This window comes from Mytilus edulis, chromosome 11 (assembly GCF_963676685.1).
Source record: "Mytilus edulis chromosome 11, xbMytEdul2.2, whole genome shotgun sequence".
Taxonomy (NCBI): Eukaryota; Metazoa; Mollusca; class Bivalvia; order Mytilida; family Mytilidae; genus Mytilus; species Mytilus edulis.
This window is the reverse complement of record NC_092354.1, coordinates 22,251,166-22,269,643: the sequence shown is the minus strand read 5'-3', so window position 1 is coordinate 22,269,643 and position 18,478 is coordinate 22,251,166.

The following is an 18,478-nucleotide window of genomic DNA, read 5'->3' as shown; positions in this document are numbered from 1 at the left end:
AGTATGTATACGGAGTCTTCCGAATAAGATTTTTTGCTATCGGAATTCAGACTGATGTTGGATGCTGGGATGTTAGGTGTCACTTTTATACAAAGATTGTCACTTTTATACAAAGTAAACAAATGAATGATAGCCAACAAAAGGTACCAGATTAAAAATTTAATACGCCAGACGTGCGCCACGTCCACACAAGACTAACCAGCAACGCTCAGATGAAAAAAATTGAAAGCCAAAACAAGTACAAAATTGAAGATCACCGAGGACCAAATGTTCCAAAAACTTGCGGCCAGTGTTATCCGCCTGGGACAAGAACATCATTATTAATAAGAATAATTCAAACTTTTGCAAATAGAAAATTTTATAAAATAACTATATAATAGTTATGCATGATTAAACCTAAGTGGTGACTAGCGACAGAATTAAAACGAATACATTACAAAAATACACAACCGTGCAAAGTGACGTCAAATTTGAATGTCGAAGACTAAAACGAGTTCCGACAATTAAGAAATAATGTGGATGAAATTCAATATTAGATTTGTATGACTTTAAGTTATCTAACATGTACTAATAACAGTGAAAATTACAATACTAATTAGAATCAAATTGTAGTAGTATTTAGATAAATAATTTTATTATACTTCACGTTAAAATGCAATATTTTGATTGGCTAATATAAGGGTGTTAATTTACTCTATCACATGGCTGAGTGGGTGACATTTTTTGTAATGTTACCCTCTCGTCCAGACCAATCAAAAATCGATATTTTAAAGGACAATGAATTGAATTTACACCAAGTAATTAAAACAAGTCTTAAGTTCTACATTTTTGTTCAGATTTAATTATTTGACTTTCAAAGTAAAAAAAATAAAACATCTTGCTTAACTTTTGTTGTTTTGTCTACCTGTAACGTTGTTGTGTACGTGACGCCATAGGAAATACTTTTAAAATAAAATTGATCTGTAAAAGACAATAATGTATGGACATTCAGTATAATAAATTAAATAACACATAGCTGAGAGGGTGCTAGAGCAGATTGGTACACCTCGAAAAAGCAATGTTAACCTTGGCTTCGCCGCGGTTGACAATGTTTTCTAGGGGTAACAATCTGATCTATCACCCTCTCAGCTATGTGTTATTTATATAGTATTATCTAGCTATGCCGGTGTTTCTTCTGATCAACTTGTAAACCAAATATATCGTGTAAATATTGTTTATAAAATACCTCAAAACATGTGAAGTTATATAACATGTATAACCAAAATGGACATTAAAAATTCTAATGTGTCAGCAGTATATTAAAAAAAAACCATGCAGTTGGGATTGAAAATCCCTTCATAAAGGCCTATACTTATATATTTTTGCGACAATTGTTACACTGTTTTAGAAATTTAAAAAAAATCTGCGTCATGGATTGGACTTGTGCTATATACTAAGGCCTACGATTTCTTTCTGTTGGTCATTCATTTCACAACAATTTTTTAACAGTTCGTAAGTTTTTCTATTTAAAGGAGTTTTAATTTTTCTTCCAAATCCAATAAGATTTTGTTTTTATTCCTTACCTTTATACTTAGCTTTATCTTATCTAGCCTAGGATCCGATCACAGGCACTTGTCTCAGACCCCCCCTGGTATACCATGATATAAACTTAGTATATTAAGGTATATAGGGGAGGGGGGAATCTGACATCAGTTGGAACCCCCTTTTTTGGACGATCAGTGCATTTGAATAAGGACATGTAGTTGCCCCCTCCCCCACACATGTAACGGTTTATTTCTTCCTCTGTGATATTTTATCATGAGGATAAGTTGTCCCGGTAATTGTTTTCCAGGCATGGTATTTCACAGGTTGATTTTTTCCAGAGGAGTGAAAATCTATCTGTGTTATGCGGATAGTATGTACCGGTATATTATTTGCCGTACTATATTTCACAGAATCGTGTAAAATAGAGTTCCATTTACTACTATGTAAGTTACTCACAATCAATATATATATACCTGACTATAATTATAAAATGTTTCACAAAGGTAGACCAAATTTGCATAATTTTTCAAAGGGAGGTAATTATGAGCAATTTATATTTTAAAGATATTAAATTATAATATATTTCTGAATCTATTTTATAGTGAAATTTTTCCTTAAATCTTATTTTTTATATATTCATTTATATAAAAAGATGACTTACAACTTGATTTAATAAGACAGATAATATTTCACAGGTAAAAACTATCCAGCTGTTAAACATGCTTTTGTTCCAATATATTGTTATGCTATGATTTATCAAATTTCCATATAAGACATATAATCAACAACTACATCTCTGTCCCCAGACAAATCTATTTATATAGTTAAAAATATCATCATAATCAAATTCTTCTATTACTGTTAACAGTAGTTATGTGCTAGATAAGATAAAGCTAAGTATAAAGGTTAGGAATAAAAACAAAATCTTATTGGATTTGGAAGAAAAATTAAAACTCCTTTAAATAGAAAAACTTACGAACTGTTAAAAAAATGTTGTGAAATGAATGACCAACAGAAAGAAATCGTAGGCCTTAGTATATAGCACAAGTCCAATCCATGACGCAGATTTTTTTTTAAATTTCTAAAACAGTGTAACAATTGTCGCAAAAATATATAAGTATAGGCCTTTATGAAGGGATTTTCAATCCCAACTGCATGCGTTTTATTTAATATACTGCTGACACATTAGAAATTTTAATGTCCATTTTGGTTACACATGTTATATAACTTCACATGTTTTGTTGTATTTTATAAAAAATATTTACACGATATATTTGGTTTACAAGTTGATCAGAAGAAACACCGGCATAGCTAGATAATACTATATAAATAACACATAGCTGAGAGGGTGATAGAGCAGATTGTTACCCCGAGAAAACAATGTCAACCGCGGCGAAGCCAAGGTTGACAATGCTTTTTCGAGGGGTACCAATCTGCTCTAGCACCCTCTCAGCTATGTGTTATTTAATTTATTATACTGAATGTCCATACATTATTGTCTTTTACAGATCAATTTTATTTTAAAAGTATTGCCTATGGCGTCACGTACACAACAACGTTACAGGTACTAAGACAAAACAACAAAAGTTAAGCAAGATGTTTTATTTTTTTTACTTTGGAAGTCAAATAATTAAATCTGAGCAAAAACGTAGAACTTAGACTTGTTTTAATTACTTGGTGTAAATTCAATTAATTGTCCTTTAAAATATCGATTTTTCATTGGTCTGGACGAGAGGGTAACATTACAAAAAATGTAACCCGCTCAGCCATGTGATAGAGTAAATTAACACCCTTGTATTAGCCAATCAAAATATTGCATTTTAACGTGAAGTATAATAAAATTATTTATCTAAATACTACTACAATTTGATTCTAATTAGTATTGTAATTGTCACTGTTATTAGTACATGTTAGATAACTTAAAGTCATACAAATCTAATATTGAATTTCATCCACATTATTTCTTAATTGTCGGAACTCGTTTTAGTCTTCGACATTCAAATTTGACGTCACTTTGCATGGGCGTTAAACTGGCTTTGGCTAACACGGCTGTGTATTTTTGTAATGTATTCGTTTTAATTCTGTCGCTAGTCACCACTAAGGTTTAATCATGCATAACTATTATATAGTCATTTTATATAATTTTCTATTTGCAAAAGTTTGAATTATTCTTATTAATAATGATGTTCTTGTCCCAGGTGGATAACACTGGCCGCAATTTTTTGGAACATTTGGTCCTCGGTGATCTTCAACTTTGTACTTGTTTTGGCTTTCAAGTTTTTTCATCTGAGCGTTGATGGTTAGTCTTGTGTGGACGTGGCGCACGTCTGGCTTCTTAAATTTTTAACCTGGTACCTTTTGTTGGCTATCATTCGTTTGTTTACTGATCTGTCCTATATTTTCTCCAATTTATTTATTGTTGTCCTGTCATGTAATGTTGTCATTATAATGTTATAATTAACATTGCCATAAACGCGGGGGGTTGACCTGCCACAAAACCAGGTTTAAACCATATTTTTTTCTTTTTAAAATGCCCTGTACCAAGTCAGGAAAATTACCATTGTTATATTATAATTCGTTTCTGTATCTGTTACATTTTAATGTTTTGTTTCTGTTGTGCATGTCGTAGTTCTCTTATATTTAATACGTTTCCCTCAGTTTTGGTTTGTAACCCGGATTTGTTTTTTCTCTATCGATTTATGAATTTCGAACAGCGGTATACTACTGTAGCATGCATGTCTTTATTTAATCATATACTTTGGCTTTAGATATTTCTAAAAAAACAGTCATAAGGAAATCAAAATATACGCTTTGGGCATAACACTTATTAAGCGATGCCTTCGACACAGTGTAGTATTACATGGGACACACCAACACACACATTATTTCTATCGCTTTGAATATGTATTCATGATAATATCATGCAATAAGTATGATTGCGTTGCTTGTAGCTTATTTTCTCGGTTGTTTTCTTTTTTGCAGGTACCAATGGAAGCGTGTTGTATTTGTGATCAATTATCCATAAATGACAGAAGTCAAGAGCAATTGTCACATTGAGAGAAAAGGGAGCCCGAAATATTAACGAGTTTAGCAAGATGATACCAAATTTGCTAAATCTGAGAACGTAGTACACCAGGATTGTCACAGGGCCTACACAAATGCTAAGTCTGTTAAACAAAAAGAACTAGATTGCATGACTACTAAAAATCATGTTTTAAGATCACAAGAACAGTTCAACTATCAAGATAACTGTCTTTTCTATGGACACATTGCAGATGTTAAGGATAAGAGGAAAGAAACTGGTGTCTCCAGTCCTAACACGATTTCCAATGCATTATAGAAAAGTCTGCCGTGAGAGAAACGACGAATGGACTACACATGTATTAACCATAATTTATTATGTTGTACATGATTTGCATGCTGCAGACGCAGTTTACTATCAGCGATGCAGTGCAAATTTTCGAACAGGGAAAGCAAAAATAAAACCGGCAGACCCCAGCATCAACATGCACAAACAGAATTCCAGAACACTGTCGAATATCTCAGACTCCTACAAACTAGGATGAACAACTAACGGTTACCTTCGTCTCAACGCGGCTGTTTCCGTACCCTCATCTAAGGAGAGTAGCGGATTCTACCGAGGATTTCCGAATGCTTACGGTAATTGAATTAGTAGAAAAAATGAAAGATTACTGCGGATATACTGCTTATTCGACTGTTCATATACAATCAATAATCACTAAGTACTTTGGAGATGATGTATTATACCAGAAATAAATGGAAAACCAAATGTTATTACACTCCGAAAAACTGCAACATCAAAAATTCATGATTTTCATCAGAAGCAAAATGCAAGTGAACCTGAACCTGAATCAGAAAAAAATGAACATTATAAAAGCAGCAGCAAGTCTACTAAAATCTGACATCAAATCAATTGATTGATTGATTGTGTGTTGCTTAAAGCCCGGTGGCAAATATTTCATGCATGTTGAGGACGACATCAAATCAAAAATAGGCACGAAAACTGAGTACCTTTCAGTTTCCGATGTTGAATACTTGGAATGAAATGAACACTACCTACCCGACATTTTACGGTTGGTTCTAACTAGTTTAAAGTACAAGAACCTGTAATCATGTAACAGTAAATATGGTTCGGTATGAAAATTTGTCCGCCGGACATTTTTCCCTAGGTAATCAAGTCCATGGCCATAATTTTACTAGGAATAAAAGTCCTAGGACAAATTCTTCTAGGAAAATAAGTCCATAGCCCGTAAAATAAGTCTGGCATTTATTTTCCTAGTAAAATTTGTCCTAATACATGTTTTTCTAGTAAAATTATGATCATGGACTTGTTTACCAAGAAAAAAATGTCTGTTACCAAATTACATTCTGGAAGCAAAAGAAATGAACACTTTTTACCGGATAAATACAATGCAATAGATTGACTATGAATAAATACAACTTTTAACAAAATGCATTTTAATTATCAGCTGCAAATTTATATACATATATATGTTTATTTGAAGTCAGAAAATAGATATTTTACCGGTATTCATAAATACTGGAATCACGTCTTTTTCGTTTCCTTTCTTTTCGTGATTTCCTTTCTACTTGACGTTCAACTTCGGATTCTGAATTTATACTGGATTGTGACAAATTAAAATTACTTGCAACTGCATTATCATCTGTTGTTTCATCATTTTCCTCCATGAATGTGTTCTGGGTCAGAAACACACTGTCATCTTTATTCTCCGCTCCGGCATCTTCACAATCCACATCCTCCTCATCATGTTGTGTACTGTTACCAGTCTGGTCATCACCAGTCTGGTCATCCTGTTCATTATCTCCTGTGTTATCATTTTCGCTTTCTGGATTACTTATCCAAAGTTTAAAATTCTTCTGGTTGTGAGGACCGACTGTCTTAGACTGTTCATTGTTCCAAAGAACAAAGTCCCCTTTGCCTTTGTACTGTATTATTTTGTATGGACCAATATATTTCCTCTGTTCTGTAGTAGCCATACCAGCTTTCCTACGAAAAATTTTCAGCAGAACATATTGACCAATTTCATATGATTTAGTGTCAACATTATGCCGTCTGTCATATGCCTCCTTCTGCCTTTTTTGAGCTTTATCTACATTTTGTTTTAATTTTTCACCGACCTCTTGACGAACAACTTCCAGATTTGATATAATATTCTCATCACTATTTTCTACAGTTTCATCCCCTACATTTTCCACATAATTATCTAATGTCTCATTAGGCAGTACCGCCTGTCGTAAATACATGACGTAAAATGGTGTGAATTTGGTTGAATGATGGTAGGATGTTCTGTAATTAAACAGACATTTTTCAATATGTTGATCCCAATCTAGGGAGTGATCTGAAATTGTCTTGTTAATCATTCCCTTCAAGGTCTGGTAAAACTTTTCCACCATTCCGTTAGCTTGTGGGTGGTATGGAGAGGTGGTAATGTGCTTAATTTTTAGTGTATCACAAATGTATGTACTAATTTGCTGTTAAATTCTCCACCTTGGTCAAATACAATCTCCCTCATGACCCCAAACCTGCAATTGTACTATATAACTTGCTTCCAACTTCAGCTGTAAATTTTGAGTATATAGGGAAAGCTTCTGGCCATTTTGATGTATAGTCCACACAGGTTAATACATACCTACAAAAGTAAGAAAAAATCAATAAAAACATATGGGAAGGAAACTTATATCTTAAATTATATAAAGTATTTAGCTATACTTAGCCACAGGTAATGTGGCATCAAAAACAAGAAATTATTTGAAGTCAACCGAATCAAGAACTCATAATTCGTCATTCCCATGTTCGTCGGACATCGAGCAAATATAAAAAAGATGCAGTATGATTGCCAATTATACAACTCTACAAGAGACCAAAATATCACAGAAATTAACAACTATAGGTCTCCTTACGGCCCTTAACAATGAAAAAAGCCAATATCGCATAGTAAGCTATAATAGGCCCCATGTACAATGAAAAATGTAATGGAATTCAAAAGAGAAAAGTAATGGCATTATTTAAGTACTAACAATAATGCCTCTCACAGTACAGGGATGCCCCATCCACAACATCATTATCTATGTTCATTGGACCGTGACAATTCAGTAAAATCTCTAATTTGGCATCAAGATAAGAAAGATCATAAGATAGGTAACAAGTATTAAGTTTCAATTTGATTGGACTTCAACATCATCAATAACTACCTCGACCAAAAAATTGTATCTGAAGTGGGACAGACGAACGGACGATCGAATGGACGCAAATACCAGAATACTTAATTGGGATTTGATTGTTTAATAAAGTTTTCATACTTAGTCAGGAGGAGACGATGTTGACCCCAAGGGACTTCCCCTATATTTATTTTTATTTGTTTTATTGACCAATGCATTAATATGTATTAATATTAATATGTATAATTAATTTTATTACTACCACTGGGTCGATGCCTCTGTTGGTGGACTATTAGTCCACAAGGGTATCACCAGCCCAGTAGCCAGTACTTCGGTACTGACACGAATATACGGATTTTTTGTGTTATTAAAATTTGCTGTTACAAAATATTAAAACTTAATATAAATTAAGGAATGTATCTCCCTCATGCAAAGCTCTGATTCCTTTCACGGATTTGGCTATACTTTTTGACCTTTTGGATTATAGCTCTTCATCTTTTATATAAGCTTTGGATTTCAAATATTTTGGCCACGAGCATCACTGAAGAGACATGTATTGTCGAAATGCGCATCTGGTGCAAGAAAATTGGTACCGTTAATTTTATTGAACATTGTTTTATAATTATAGATGTTGAATTTATCAATGTATTTATAATATTAAAGACATTGGACCATAGTCACAAGTAGATGTCTAATTCCAAAATATTAATTTATTAGTCTACGTTTATTTTGTGTCTTAAAGGGGCAATATGTACCAGAGAAAAACATGATTGTGATTTTTTTTTGGATGGGTAAATCAGAAATAAAGTGAGATAGTCCCATAATATTTCGCATTTAGCAACCAGTTGGGTTCAAATGAATATGTAATCAGACCGTAAGGTTTTTTTACACAACATTTTAAGATAAATACACATGTTTTAAATATAAATAATAACTTACCGATAACCATTGGCTGATATTGGTTTTTTCTTTGAATTGAGAAACGGCTCAATAAGGTCAATTCCTATTTTCTCCCAAACTCTTTCTGGTACTGGTACTGGTGTCATTTCTGAGACAGACGTCTTTGTTTTTTATTGTTCCTTTGACACTCCTCACAGCACTTTAAATAATCTCCGACATCCTTAGTAATTGTATATCAGAAATACCTACAAAAATGATACCATTTATAGTAAATAATACTTCCATTATGAACAAGATGAATAACTCGAATTTAGTGAGGTATTAGTTGCATATTATCTATAAATGATTGATTGTTGGTTGCTTAATGTCCAGTGGCAAATATTGCATGCATGTTCTGGACGAGAGACCAACTAGGATGAAGGTCATATAAATTCGTTAGAGAATCAACAAAATGAGGACGTGATCGTGGTTATTATAATATTGATTATCTATTTATCTATCCATAGATTCTATTTGTTGGCTCTATCGCTGTATTCAAGATAATAATGTGATTTTGATTTTGAACACTGTTGTTGGAATGCTGCATAAATAACGTATAAAAGTCTAATTGAATATTTTGGCAAACAACATTTTTTATGCAAGATGTACAATAAATATTTTCTATTCAATTAATCCTCAAATATACTGATACATATTGTTTATTCTTACCTTTCTTTTACTTTGTGGTATGTCTTGTCACGTCCAAAGTGTGATCCACAATCTACATGGCATAACCTCAACACAGATCTTAGTCTTTCTTTCGTTACAACTTGTTTCTTTCTGCTGTCTTTAATGTAGTACAGATTGTCATGGCTTCCTAACAAAAAGTTCTTTGCTTTTCTTCTTAAAATCCGTTTTTCTCTATCATTCTTACCATCAACGTACTTGGTCTCTTTAAGATACAGAAAGATGTCGTCGTATTCGTCTTGTTCCATTTTGTTGAATGATTTACTTTGAAACTTGTGTATCATTTATATTGAACTTGTTAAAAGAGTTCACATAATTTTTGAATTTTTCTAGTATGAGTTCATTATCATGCAATGTGAAGGGTACTAAGTGAGCTTCAGTTCTATATAAAACAATAGAATCATGACTGGTGATTTAAACATTGATTATCTTAAAAACAAAAATCTCTACTAGAAAGAATTTTATGATGAAAACTATTGAATAAACAACCCCATCTTAGTTAAGAATTGAAAGTTTTGATAATAATTTCCAATTACGGTAACATAAAGAAAGTGGACCTAATTTCCTATTAAGGAAAATTAGTCTTAGGAAATATTTTATTTTAAATCTCATTACATAACTCTTGATATTAGAACAACACTTGAAAATAACAAACATGGACGTTTTTACCTAGGAATAATAAGGACATGGACATGATTTCCTAGAAATATTAGTCTGGGGAAATTTTTTTTTTATTTACTATTGATTTTTGTGAACTATGTCCTCCATAGTAATATCACAGTTGTCTCTCTTTGTGATGTCAGCAAATGCGATGACACGAGTCGATAGAGAAAGAAAGCACGCAAATATGTTTCAGCACATGTGGATTCATTGTCTAACGAGGAAAGCATTCATCAAATACTGATGGTAAAATAGTTTTTGCATCTTGTGTACCCAAAATTTGCTCATTATTTATGCGACCACAAACAATTGGAAATTATCCGAATCGAGGCAGTCGACAAGGGTTTCCATCTTGTCCTCTTTCCTTTGTTATCTAGTCATTTGGAAATAATTATCATCTGTATAGATTTACCACAAGATATAGTAGGGCTTGGTTGAATTTTTTGGCGAATTCATAACATCAATATACAGTTCTAAAACAATATTAAAACAACACAAGCCATGTTAATTAACCTTTAAAAATAATTGATATGGATGTCTTCATCTAGGAATAATAATTACATAAACATGATTTCCTAGGAAAATTAGTCTGGGGACATAAATTAAAACAAGAATGTGTCCACAGTACACGGATGCCCCACTCACACTATCATTTTCTATGTTTAAAGGACTGTGAAATTGGAATAAATTCTCTAATTTGGCATTAAAATTAGAATGATCTTATCAAAGGGAACATGTATACTAAGTTTCAAGTTGATTGGACTTCTACTTTATCAAAAACTACCTTGACCAAAAACTTTAACCTGAAATTTGCACTATCATTTTCTATGTTCAGTGAACCGTAAAATTGGGGTCAAAACTCTAATTTGGCATTTAAATTAGAAAGATCATATCATAGGGCACATGTATACTAAGTTTCAAGTTGATTGGACTTCAAATTCATCAAAAACTACCTTGACCAAAAACTTTAACCTGAAGCCAAAAACTTTAACCTGAAATTTGCACTATCATTTTCTATCAGTGAACCGTAAAATTGGGGTCAAAACTCTAATTTGGCATTTAAATTAGAAAGATCATATCATAAGGAACATGTGTACTAAGTTTCAAGTTGATTGGACTTCAACTTCATCAAAAACTACCTTGACCAAAAACTTTAACCTGAAGCGGGACAGACGGACGAACGAACAGACGAACGAACGAACGAACGAACAGACGGACGAACGGACGCACAGACCAGAAAACATAATGCCCCTCTACTATCGTAGGTAAATATTAATACATAACTCTAAAACAATATTAAAACCATTTATGTAAATAAACCTTTGAAATTAAAAGATATGGATGTTTTTATCTATGAATAATCATGGCATGGACATGATTTCCTAGGAAAATTTGTCTGGGAACATATTTTTTTTATATATTATTACACAACTCTTTAACAAAATCAACATATAAAAAATACATGAAAGGTACTTGAAATTATAAAAAAACATGGACGTTTTGCCCTATTAATATTAATACCACGGACATGATTTCCTAGAAAAGTTAGTCTGGTTACTTACATTTTATCAAAAATATAAAAACAGAACTCTTAAAAAAATGTTAATTATGTAAATGAATTATCACGGCTGGTAATCTACACACGCAGAACATTTGGTTCTGCAATGAAAACCGTGAGAGGATTTTCCGGTTGTGCTTGAGTGGAGTAATTGTCACCGCTTCAAAAGGTATGTACATTTCTAAATCTAAATTTTCTTATTCAACTGATCAAAATATTGAAAATCGGAGAATGCTATGCTGTGGTGAATACTTTAACGAAGAGATACATGTATCATTTACTGTTGTACGTAGAGTTGAACTCCTACAAAATCAGTTGTCCCACGAGAAATTGCCTAAAAAAGTGACATTTCAATTTTGAAATGGTTCTATTTACAGACCTACAAGTTCAAATTTAGTTTTTTTTCGTGCAATGGGTATGAATGTTGTTTTTGGCGGCGTGTGCGCTGTCCTGTGTTGATAGACGTCTTAATAATTCCAAAAACTACATTTTTTTCATGAAGTCACTCAAGCACAACCGGAAAATCCTCTCACGGTTTTCATTGCAGAACCAAATGTTCTGCGTGTGTTGATTACCAGCCGTGTTATATGTTTCAGATTTAAAAAAAAAAAAAGGACATGGACATTTTTACCTAGGATTATTAATGACATGGACTTAATTTCCTAGGTAAATTAGTCTGGGGACAAAAATTACTAACATCAGACTATATTTACTAGTAAAATTTGTAACCATGGACATTTTATACTAGGAATATGGGTCCGCCTGGACATATTTTACAAGGACAAATTTATCGCTTACATATACACCTTACAATCATTCGATACGCTAAATAAAGGCAACAATGGTATACCCCTGTTCGAAATTCATAAATCGATTGAGAAAAAAAAACAATCAGGGTTACAAACTAAAGCTAAGGGAACACATCAAATATAAAAAAAAAGCTACGACATTTACAGAAACAATAGCATACCGCTGTTCGAAATTCATAAATAAATTGAGAAAAAAACAATCTGGGCTACAAACTAAAGCTAAGGGAAACATATCAAATGTAAAAGGAGAGCAACGACACAACAGAAACGAACTATAATATAATAATGGCAATTTCCTGACTTGGTACAGGACATTAAAAAAAATGATAGGTTGAAAACAGTTAATCTATTGATTATTATATTAGAAAAACAGATCAAAACACACTGAACCATGAAAATTACATCATGGTCAGATGACACCTGCCAGTTTGGAAAAATCATTTCATACACCAACATATAGTAGACCTACTCTTTATAGTATCTGAGATATTGCTTTTACCACAAAAAACGTAACCTTGTTCTCTGATCTATTAAATGAGGTCGAGGTCAAGGGAAAACTGTATGACGGGTAATAGGACATTGCAAGATAAGCACATGCAAAACACATTTGTAATATATATGTAGCAGAGTGTTTTTTACGATAATTTTATATATTGTAAAAATCATCTATTCAATTACTATATTTATTATAAAAGCTTAATTACATATTTTAGATATTGTATATTTAGTTTAAATCAGTACTTGCAAACCTTACTTTTATGTATTATAGTAATATTCACGTATTTTCTATGAATATTCATTAGGGATTTACTTGAATCATTGTATTTGATTGGCTGTTTATATTTCGCGGTAAAGTTTAATTTCCTTTGTTTTGTACCTGTACATTTCCACGGGACGATAGCCATGACAGTCCATTGAATTTATGTATGTTTATCTTGACCACATAGTTCACCTGTACACGGCCGACACTCGGCTAACCGAGAGATTGGTCGGTTAATCTATATTGAGTATGCCGCTATATCGGCGGTTGGTCTGTTACTCGGGTTGGCTAAAGTCTGTTAATCAGGTGTTATCGAGAAAATCATTGAAAGTTCAGCATGTTTCATTGTATAACTTTCTAAATATATTTTCATCATAAAAAGTATTTATGTCTAACAAAACCATTCAATGTACTGAATTCAGTGGTGTAATTATTATTTTTCTAGCTTCGATGTACGATCTATAAAATGAAAAGGCGGGTTATTCATCAATAAATTTATACACATTTTACACACATAAAATGTACACAAAATGACACATTGGTTCAATATTTTGAACATCGAAAAAAGAAAGGCATTATGTTTGTTAACCATATTGATATCATTGTGTGAAAAATCTACACTAAAATCTGTATTTTGGTGACATAAATCAATCTTTATTTAAAACCTGGTCTGTTAATGGCTCGGGTGTATAAAACCCGGTCTGTTAATTGGTCTGTTAAGAGTTATGAATGGCAATTAAAGTCTACTTTTATTGCTATATGGGATGTTATCGGATCAAATGAGTAGGCTCAAGACGAGCGGTTAAAATATACGAAAACAACACATGAGCAATGCAACATAACATATACGGAAACAACACATGAAATTGAAAATTGATAAAAATTGTTTCAAAAAGTGTAATATTAAAGTAATATTAATTTCATCCAAGAATGATCGCATATATCTTGTTGATTCTGTTTAATTGTCATGGATGACACAAATTTGTCATCTGGTCCGAGACCACAATTGTCGTCCATTGATTTTCGTTGTTCCCAAATATAGTCCCTATAGCTAGTGTTGACAGTGGGTTACTTGCCATTAATTTTTATACCCCTTCCAAATTTATTTCTCCATGTTTAATGCCTCAAATTGCAAGTAGGGGGGTGAAATTACACTGTAAAGAAATGTTGGTCCAGAATTTTAAAGGAAAGTAGTGATTTGGTCCAGCTGAAAAAGGTTTAAAATTAGCACTTCGGAAGCTGTCCAAAGATTTTAAGACGCCCTTAACATAAAATTGTTCAGATTTTGAGTTAGAGCCGATGAAGTTTTCTATAATTTTGATATAATTTGTCCCAAAAGTAGTACAACACACTGTAACAGTTTCTTTTGAGAAAGCGCACGTGGGATTTTTTTTATTTTCATTTACGTTCTAAAAGAAATGCACTACGACATAATTGTGGTCTCGGGCCATCTACATTGGTAACCAGTATGTACTTATATTGGTGACAAATTCTAGAGGTTTACATGCGGACAACTATGGTGGCAGGTTTAGTGCCATTTTGCGTTTTAGCGCTTTAGCGTTTTCGCCTATATGGCGAAAACGCGAAATTGCGAAGTCGAAAATGCGAAACCGATTTCTCTTTTTCGACTTGGCTTTTTGCGTTTTCGACTTCGCGATTTCGCCTTTTCGCGATTTCGCGATTTCGCCTTATAGAATATGAAAGGCGAAATCTCGAAAATGCGAAATTGACTTCACCGGCCACCATAGACAACTGTAGTTCTCCTCTGCACTTATGTAGAAAGGAACTCCTCTCCGTTTACTTCTTTAGAGTGATTTGTAAACAACATATGATTAAGTAATAGAAGAAAAGAAGCGATTTGATGATGCTGACGAATTAGGGTTTAACGCCCAGTGACAAATATCATGTTCATATGTGAACGAGAACACGTTATATGTACCCTGTGTTGTATTAGAAAGACACTTTCAGTCGGAATTGAGAACGTGCCACTTCGAACAGACACAAAAATTAAGGCTGATTGAAAACGTCAATAAAAAATTCATGCATATTCCAGAGGCCAATCTATATCAAGCTATATTGAAGTGACACACCCTCCAATAAAATGCAAAGAAAGTCAAAATAAAAATGCTCTTTATAGGATACTGTAGCACCGTATTGTCCTTTTTGTTTACTCAGGAACATCTCATTCTTAATTTTTCAAGGGGAAAATATAAAGGTAGCAAAATTATTGTCGTGGCTAAATAACTCTTAACTGACACAATTTCAATTGTGCAACCCATTAACAGACTTTATTCCCATAATTTTCACTAAAACGTGGTATTATTCACGTTATTTTACAATTATGAAATATTTACTATATCAATTTATTTTTTAGAACCACAGTACTATTTTTTGCCCTTAAAATGATATCTAAATTTGTTTGTTTCGCCTTTTATTAAAAAAAATTGCTATGCGTATAAGCATAAATACGGCATACTTGCGACGCCTTTTAGTTTTACTGAAAACTGCGCAGACTAAGAAATGTTTTTACAAGTGCAAAATGTTCTATGATAGATATCATTTTGTCAGACACTTTTCTTTTTTTGATTTGGTTCTTATAACATGCCAAAAATCTGTATATTTAATAGAGTTTAACATTAAATTAAGCGTTTTACTCTTAACAGACGTATAACCAACCCGATTAACAGACCAATCGCCCATATAGCCGCATACTCAATATAGATTAACCGACCAATCTCTCGGTTAGCCGAGTGTCGGCCGTGCTGTAAACCTTATATATTTTGGACAACATTATTATAGAATACTGTAAGTTACTTCTTTATTAACAGTATTTATATTTTTCACGTAAATGATATTCTAGTAAAGTTTCTATTTGTTTTGTAACGTTCTCCTCATAGCGCATGCATGTAACACAAGTACACGAGATGTACAAGAGAGTATTTTATTAAGCTAGAAGTATATGATTTTATAATCTACGGTTTATTTGCCACGGTAGAATTGTATTGTTAATTTGTGTACATTACTATTTGATTATTGTCATGAATTTTATAAATGACGGCTTATTAAGTGAAAGACGGAAAAGTGTTTCCATTTATATAAAGTAATAGTTTTGTAGTAAATAGTTTTTATCAAGTACAAATATGAATGATTCAATGAGTAAAGAATATTTGTTACGTTGTATATTTTTATAATTAGAGTCCGAGTATTTATGTTTGTATTTTGGTTTCAGGACTCCATGTAATGTAATTATAGATTTCAAGATTTCAAGATTTATTAGGAAAACACTCAGACACATTTACAATGTGTTACAAGATTATTGATAACATATATATACATTAAATATGACAGAAATGAACAAGTGATTAACAAATTAATACAAACAAAATTTACAGAAGAGAAGACAGTTTTCTGAAAAACATTGACAATTTCTTATATAATTCAATATTGCAAAGTGACAAAAGACCTTCCATTTTACAATGTTTGGATTATTTCTATAATACTGTGGTAAATATTTGTTTCTCAAATCTACTATCTCTACATTTTTACAAATAAATAATATATGATACTCATCACCAATATCCTCTTTGCATACATTACATTTTCTTTCTGATTTTGGTATATTGTACCATCTACCAGTTTCTATAGGCAATCGTAAGTTTGCAGTTCTGAATTTTGAAATCCACATTCTAGATGACTCTGGTAAATTAATAAGGTATCTTTCTATTTCAAATCTCTTTTTGAACAGTGAATAAAATTGTCCACGTGATGTGGTGTGTAAATCACTATACCATTTTTGTATGAACTGGTCACACAAAATTTGTTTTACTAAAGCCTTTTCGTATACAGCAAACTGGTTTAAAAAAATAAAGCTCATGCCTAGCTCATTAAATATAGATTCTATGTGGTTTATCCACTTGAAATTCACACCATGATTGCTTTTTAAACATAGCATTAACTTGTATAAAGTACTGCTAAGTTTATTTTCATTTAATACTAATTTACTCCAAAAAGAAATCATCCTCAATTTGACCCGAATTTCGAGTGGATACCTCCCAAGTTCTCCATAAACCATAAATGATGCAGTTGAATTTCGAACTTTCAAAATTCTCTTACAGAATTTCAAGTGGATTTGTTCAATAGTTTTAAGGTTTTCAAAACCCTACACTTCTGAACCGTACAATAAAATTGGTTCAATCATAGAATCAAACATTTTTAATTGTATATCTATATAGGTATTGATTCATTACGAAATAGTTTGTAAATGCAATATAACGCTTTTTGTGCTTGCTCAACAAGTTTTTTCCTTGTGTTAATAAATGCTCCATTATATTTGAAAATAACCCCTAGGTATGAATATGTATCAACAATTTCAAGGTTACAATCTTGCAAAGTAAAAATAAAATTCTGTCTCGTTTTTCTTTTACAAAAAATCATAACTTTTTTAATTGTTTTATTAACATTAACCTGTAGTTTCCATATTTCACAATATGATTGAAAAATGTCTAGAGCTCTTTGCATACAATCCATACTTTCAGACAGAATGACAGTGTCATCTGCATATAAAATAACAAATAATTTATAAAAAATGTGCAACTCACTTTCGAGCTTCTCTTTAATAATATTAAGAGGTTCACCGTCTAACTGGCTGAATAACTTTCTAGATCATTAAGAAATATAGAAAAAAGAAACGGTGATAAATTTTCCCCCTGCCTTACACCAGTAAGACAAGGGAAAAATTCAGACTGGTCACCATTATACTGAACGCAAGATTTAATATCATGGTACATGTTAAAGATAACCTTAAAACATTTACCTTTAATCTCACAATTTTGTAATTTTGTCCATAGCCCCGATCGCCAGACAGTGTCGAACGCCTTCCGAAAGTCGACAAAAGTACAATAAAGCTTCTTGCCAAACGAAAAATATAACTCAATTAGAGTATGCAATACAAAAATGTTGTCAACTGTTGAATATCCTTTCCTGAAACCAGCTTGGTTTTCGGAAATGAGACTCAACTCGTTAGCAAAAATATTTAATCTAGAATTTATAACAGACGTTAATAATTTCCCTAGGCAACTGATAAGTGTGATTGCCCTGAAATTATCAGGGTCAGACGAGTTACCCTTGTTTTTAAAAACAGGTTTTATAATTCCACTGGTCCAGCTTTCTGGAATAATACCAGTATCTAACACTACATTAAAAAGCTCACAATATACAATGGAGTTGAATATTTCAAATATTCATTTAAAATTTTATCTGTACCTGGAGCTTTGTTATTTTTCAGCTCCTTTATTGCATCGGATATTTCTAACTCTGTTATTTTTCCATTTAATAATTCAT